The sequence below is a fragment of the Cebus imitator genome, unplaced genomic scaffold (genome assembly GCF_001604975.1).
Source record: "Cebus imitator isolate Cc_AM_T3 unplaced genomic scaffold, Cebus_imitator-1.0 Scaffold79, whole genome shotgun sequence".
Taxonomy (NCBI): Eukaryota; Metazoa; Chordata; class Mammalia; order Primates; family Cebidae; genus Cebus; species Cebus imitator.
The window spans coordinates 1,972,665-1,979,235 of NW_016107394.1; the positions used below are offsets into that span (position 1 = coordinate 1,972,665).

At 45.7% G+C, this 6,571-nt stretch overlaps 2 protein-coding genes and 1 non-coding gene across 5 annotated transcripts in view; 1 reads left to right on the forward strand and 2 right to left on the reverse strand.

Moving 5' to 3' along the window:
- NUMA1 (nuclear mitotic apparatus protein 1) overlaps positions 1-2,390 on the reverse strand; it is a 77,056-nt gene extending 74,666 nt beyond the window's left edge. The window contains exon 1 of the mRNA XM_037740084.1: positions 2,319-2,390. The gene's annotated coding sequence lies outside the window, so the exon portion shown is untranslated. The remainder of the gene's footprint in view (positions 1-2,318) is intronic.
- LOC119471972 lies at positions 287-392 on the reverse strand. The gene has a single exon (XR_005201071.1). It is a non-coding gene; the product is annotated as a U6 spliceosomal RNA (small nuclear RNA).
- An 89-nt stretch (positions 2,391-2,479) lies between the features above and the next one.
- Positions 2,480-6,571, forward strand: part of LOC108307523 (leucine-rich repeat-containing protein 51) — a 14,061-nt gene continuing 9,969 nt past the window's right edge. For 2 of the 3 annotated variants that reach the window (XM_017532910.2, XM_017532911.2), the window contains exon 1: positions 2,554-2,691. The gene's annotated coding sequence lies outside the window, so the exon portion shown is untranslated. Of the gene's footprint in view, positions 2,692-6,571 lie in introns of all 3 variants that reach the window. The other variant, XM_037740090.1, reaches the window with a different exon arrangement.

A 6,571-nucleotide genomic window follows, 5' to 3' on the forward strand; every position in this document is an offset into this window, starting at 1 on the left:
AAAAAAAAAAAAAAAAAAAAAAAAAAAAGGAAGGAATAAAATGCAAGGAAAACTGGAGAAACAGTAGACATATATGGGTGAAACGAAATAATACTAACAATATAAAACAACACACATTTTAATTGAGATGGAGTCTCACTATGTTGCCCAAGCTAACCAGGAACTCCTGGCCTCAAGCAATCCTTCCGCTGCTCCTCCTGCCTCAGCCTCCAGAGTAGATGGGATGACATGGCCAGGCACCATGCCCAGATACAAAGTAATAATAATAATAATTTTTTTTAATAAAAAAAATATGGAACGCTTCACGAATTTGCATGTTATCCTTTCGCAGGGGCCATGCTAACTTCTCTGTATCGTTCCAATTTTAGTATATGTGCTGCCGAGACGAGCACAAATAATAATTATAGAGTTGCTCAACATCGAGATGGACTGACTTTGGGAATGGTCTCATTCTAAAAGTCCTCATTTTGAGTCTGGGCAACACCTTTTTATACGTTTAGTGTGCACTGGGTTAGAGGCCGAATTAAATGACCACATCCTTTCAATGGCAATAACCGCAATTACTTTTGCACCAACCTACATCTTCTGATAATATTATCAATTAGACACAGCTGTCCAAACAGCCCCTGATCAGCTCTGTTTAGCCACCTAAGCAGGGCTTTGCCCTCATCCTAACAGTTCTAGAATTCAAGTCTTATTTCAAGGCATTCTTCCCACTTCCATATTCCACATGTAAAAAAGAATTCTGTGTTCCTTAATGAGCTTTCAGGTAAGATCTTTAAGCTTTTGAGGTGCACAGCTTTTTGCTTTGAACTAAGATTAAGCATTACAATTAGTAATCACTGCTTGAACTTATGCTAAGAGTACTTTGGAAGCTTTCACAAAGAAATATGTGCTTCTTCCTCTAAAGAAGAAAATACCACACAGAAACAGAGGGAGAGAGGAAAAATACACCCATCCGTGCTGACTGAAAGCTACTTTACATGATCCTCATGTTCGCCCCAGGTTCCCATATATTCACAGCAGTAAAGATTTCCACAAAGTAGAGAGGCCCAACTCCCTTACCATGAAAGCTTTAACGACCAGACAACCCAGAAGTTTGGAAACATAGAACCAGGGAACAGATACTAGAGAGAGGAAAGTATGTATTAAGGCAAGAAAATATCATCACGTTTTCAAGAGCGAGTGCCATTCCAGGAAAGAGGACAGCTTAATACTGAGGTTCAAATGCCACTAAATGAAAATGGGAAAGCAAAGTTCCTGTGTCCTTTCAGTCCAGGAAAACACATTATTCCAAAGCAAACATTAATGCCCATTACATGTCGCAAATCCTGCCTTAGCCATTAGGATACAGTGACGAAAAAGTCTCTCATTATCTAGAAGGGCAGACAAACACGCAGAGACTCTTAAAATACCAGATGACAAGTGCTAACTCAGAGGTAAGCCAAAGAGTACCCAGAAGCGGCAGCACCAACCCACAATCTTCACACGGTCACATCACTTATAATCATAAATTTGTACTCTCCGAGGTGGGTGTATGAAACATGTTATCTGTGAATAAAACAAAATACCAAAACAAAATAAACCCATAAAATAAAAAATAAAAAGACCTACCTCTTTTGACCAGGACAACTACCCCCAGGAAGTAGGTAAGTTTACATTTACGAAAAGTGAGGCTCAAAATACACCGACCAGTCCAAGACAATGCGCACCCCCAGAAACCACCTTCCCCGTCCTCATTTATGCCCAACCGGCAAAACCCCAAGTACAGCCAACCTCGCACTGGCTACGTAACCCTGGCCAAGCTAAACATTAGAAACCTCAGGCTCCCCATCTTTAAAGTATAACAGGTGGTTAGAGGATTGAAAAGATAAACCTTTGGCAGGTCATTGTGGACAGTGTAGCTCAGAAAAATGCTGACTACTGCACTACTATAACTACTGCTATTGTTAAGGATAAACGGTGAAGACTTTACAGGACCCGACCCCTCGCTTACAAGCCTTTCAGGAATTTGCCCTACCTCAAACCCCCGACCCCCGACCCCCGACCCCCGGTGCCCTCAGACTTAATTTCACAGACACGCCCCCAAACAGACCCTCCCCTTTATGGCACCCCCGGCTCCTCCCCCTCAGACAGGCGGCTCTCCTAACAAACCTTACCCCCAGATTCTGCCCTTTCGGACTCTGTTACGGAGGAGGCCTTCCGCTCGCACCGGCCTCTCCAGCACCCCGGTGCGCAGGCCGCACGCTAGACGCGGGCCCGCGCCGGTTACCTGGCCGCACGCTCCCGCTCCGCCCCTTGATTCCCACTAATCGTACCTTGTCGCGGGCTCGGGCCAGCGCTGTGAGCGCACAATTAGTTTAAACTATGGCTCCGCCCCCTCGTGCTGCCCTCTGATTGGCCTCTGTCGGCAGTTGTCTTACGCGGGGCACGCTTAAGGACCCGGGGAAAGGAAGTTTGAGGGCCACTGGGAAAGAGAAGGGGTATCACCGCTTCCGGACCCTGGCCTGGCCTTGAAGGCAAAGAAAACTACAAATACCAGCGCCACCCGCGGCCTTGGAGCTCCGCCCCCCGGTAAGCATAGCGTCAGTTCTCATGGCGCCTGCGGGGTAGTGGCAACGAAAGTAGTTGCCATGGAGTTGCCCTGAGTAACCCTGAGGGACGCCGAGACTGGAGAGGAAGCAACTGCGGGTGAGTCAGTCGGGAATACAGAAAACCCGTTCTAGCAGACTAGAGATCTATGGAGAAGGGAGGGGCACCCACAGAACGACTAAGAACTTCCCTGCTGGGGGATCTGAGATTTCCCCCACCTACCCTCATCCCCTTTCACAGTGAACAAGACACAACACCCACATGTGACAAACTGTGGGGGCAGAGGGAGGGAAAGGCGTTGAGATACAAACCCATACAGATCTGGGAGTGTTTAAGAACCTCCCCCAGGGCCGGACGCGGTGTCTCACGCCTGTAATCCCAACAGTTTGGGAGACCAAAACTGGCGGATCGCTTAAGGCCAGAAGTTCGAGACCAGCCTTAAAAACATGGCGAAACCCCGTCTCTACCAAAAATAACAAAAAATTACCCGGGCTTGGTGGCATACTCTTGTGGCCCCAGCTACTAGGGAGGCTGAGGTAGGAGGATCGCTTGAGCACAGAAATTGAGGCTGCCAGTGAGCCGTGATTGCACCACTACACTCCAGCCTGGGCTACAGAGCAATATCCCCATCTCAAACAAAACAAAAACAAAAACAAAAAAAACAACGAACCTCCGCCCCCAACGCAAACATGAGGCTCCCAAAATCGGATGCTTCAAGTCCCAGGCCTAACCTGGGAGATCAGAAACGCCCTCAGAAATGGCTTTGGTTTTCCTCTGAAGAATTTCAACCCTCTTCCAAAACATGCGATTAGCATTAGATAGAGTAAATCCGCAGTCCCTACCCTAACTCTGGAGATGTAGGAAACTTCCTGGAGCGTGAAGTGCCTCTTTCCTTCCTCCCCCAAGGAGTAAAACCTCTTCTCAATTGACAGGATCATCCCACACTGTTCCCAGATTCCCTTTTCTCCCCACACCTTCTCCATGGTCCGCTACTCAAAGCTCTAGTTAGTTATATTCTTTTTAGTCCTCACAGATCTATTACATTGAGTAACTTACCCAGCGCTTTCACACTCTCTATTGATACTTTTAACAGCTCTGTGAGTCAAGGGTATTTGTCTCCATTTCAGATTGGAAAAACGAAACCCAGAGAAAAGGGACTTGCCCAAGGCCACACACCAAATTAGTGACAAAGCTAGAACTAGACTCCAGACTTGTTCCAAGGAACAAGTTAAACTGCCCCAGGGAAAAGTAACTTGTATGGCCTACTTTGGACTATTTACACTTCAGCCTGAATAAATTTCAGATCCTTCCATGAAAGCTGTAATGGGGAAAAGGAACTAGAGAGACTAAAGACAATGAGACTTGACATTTTTAACTAAACAGGAAACAGGAGGGCTAACACAGCACCCATGTCCGAAGTGACCATGATTAGCTGGTTTTTAGCTGGTGGCTAGCTGGCCCTCATTGGTCCACTTACTACCCTAAAGTTCTCCCAGGCTTGTTCCTATGCCCGCTTGCCACTGCACTCTATATTCTCTTCTTGGGTACTCCTCCACACCCACAACTTCATTTTCCACCTGTATGCAGATGTACACACTGTATGTCTCCAGCCCAGCTCTCATCTCTAAGCTCCAGATCTATATAGCCAATTACCTCCTCAACATCTCCTTTAGGATATCTCAAAGGCAACCCAAACTCTGCATTTCTGAAATTGAAACCAATCTCTATGTACCCCAACCCTTTCCTCCAAGCCTGGATCTCTTTTAGTGCTCCTACCTTTTTCCACAGTAAACACAAGCCCAAAACCCAAGAGTTAATACCTTTTCCATTTACTTAATACCTCTTCCATTTCCCATCTATTATGAAGTCTTATCAGCTTTACTTCTTGAATATATTTTATATAGGTCCTTGCTACCATCACATCCTTCTTGCCTTCCCTTCCAGCCATATTTTCATACTGCAACCAGAGTAATTCTTCAAAATGCAAAGCTGATATTGTTCACTTGCTCCACCCCACCCCCACCTTTTTTTTGAGACGGAGTTTCACTCTTGTTGCCCAGGCTGCAGTGCAATGGCATGATCTCAGCTCACCACAACCTCCACCTCCCTGGTTCAAGCGATTCTCCTGCCTCAGCCTCCCGAGCAGCTGGGATTACAGGCATGTGCCACCACACCCGGCTAATAGTAGAGAAGGGGTTTCTCCATGTTGGTCAGGCTGGTCTCGAATTCCTCACCTCTGTGATCCGCCTGCCTTGGCCTCCCAAAGTGCTGGGATTACAGGCATGGGCCACAGTGGCAGGCCAGCCCCCATTTAATATTAATAGTTTATGGTTTCCTATTGCTCCCATCTCTCCAGCCTCCAGTCTAACCATACATATTCCTCCTCTCCCCTTCAGTTATATAACCTTTAAGGTCTTCAAAATTTCCAAGTACCCTTCCACCATAGACCCTTTGCATATAGCAGTCACATCTGCCTGGAATGCTTATTCCACACAACCCCCCCCACCCCATAAGTTAATTTGTACCTTATCCTTTAGATTTCTCTCAGTCACTTCTTCAGGAATGTCTTCCTAAAGACTGCTCAGACCAGGTCAGATCCCTCAATTACAGCAATCTCATGTCCCTCTGCTTTGTAGTGTTATTTCATTGCAATTTTTAATGTATTTGCTAAGCACCTACTACTTGCCAGCACTATAAGATACAACTGTAAGAAAAACATGGTTCCTGCCCTGGTTGTGTTTATGGACATACAGATAGTAAGCAGATAATTATAGTGTTATGAGTGCTACCATGGCAATCATAACACTATAATTACAGATTTGAGGATAAGGGTATACTTCTTAGAAAAGTTGAAACCTGATCTGAGCCCTGAAGTAAGAATTAGCAAAACAAAAGGAAGGAGAAAACTATATTCCTAGCAGAGAGCGCTGGAAGGAGACACTGTTCCACTTAGGCCCAGCGGCAGGTGGAGAGAACTTAAGGTGAGTAGTTGCATTTCGCTGAACTGCAGAATTGGAGGTGAGGATGGATGGGAGTAGAGGGGGGTGGACAGGAGCCAGGTTGAATCTTGGGCCTCCCTTTGACACCTGGGAATATAACCTAACAGACTATATTAGATTATGTGGCAGATGTTTCTTTTCTTTTGACAGGGTCTTGCTCTGTTGCCTAGACTGGAATGCAGTGGCACGGTCATAGCTCACTGCAGCCCCGAACTCCTGGGCTTGAGCCATCTCCTGCCTCAGCTTCCCAAGTAGCTGGGACTATAGGCGTGAGCTGCTACGCCTGGCTAAATATGTGGCAGATTTATCATAGCATTCTTTTTCTTCCCCGCTCAGTTCATCCTCAGAAACTCTCAGGCTAGGCTATTGAATCTCCTATCAGATTTATGTGATTATTCCTCAAACCTTCCTGTCTTACCATGTTGCAGCTTGCCTGAGAGAGGGCAGGAATAGGCTAGCAACAAATCAAATTCCAATTGTTAGTAATTTCCCAAAACTGAAAACAGTTTTCTGTCAATTTGGAATTGGTTAAATAAAGTTAAATTAAGTAAATAACATTAAAGTATGATACATAGTATACTTTGCAACTATTAAAAAAGGTAAGAGTCTACAACAATTTGAAAATTAAAAAATAGGTTTACGAAGGCATAGAGATTGTTTATTTAAAAATGTACATAATCTAGGCTGGGCACAGTGGCTTACACCTATAATCCTAGCGCTTTGGGAAGCCAAGGTAAGTTAATGGCTTGAGCCCAGGAGTTCAAGACCAGTCTAAGCAACAGGGTAAAACCCTGTCTCTACAAAAAATACAAAAGCTAGCAGGGCATGGTGACATGTTCCTGTAGTCCCAGCTACCTGAGAGGCTGAGGTAGGAGGACTGCCTCAGCCCAGGGAGGCAGAGGTTGCAGTGAGCCGAGATGGCACCATTGCACTCTGGCCTGGGCAACAGAGTGAGACCTTGTCTCAAACCAAAAGAGAAA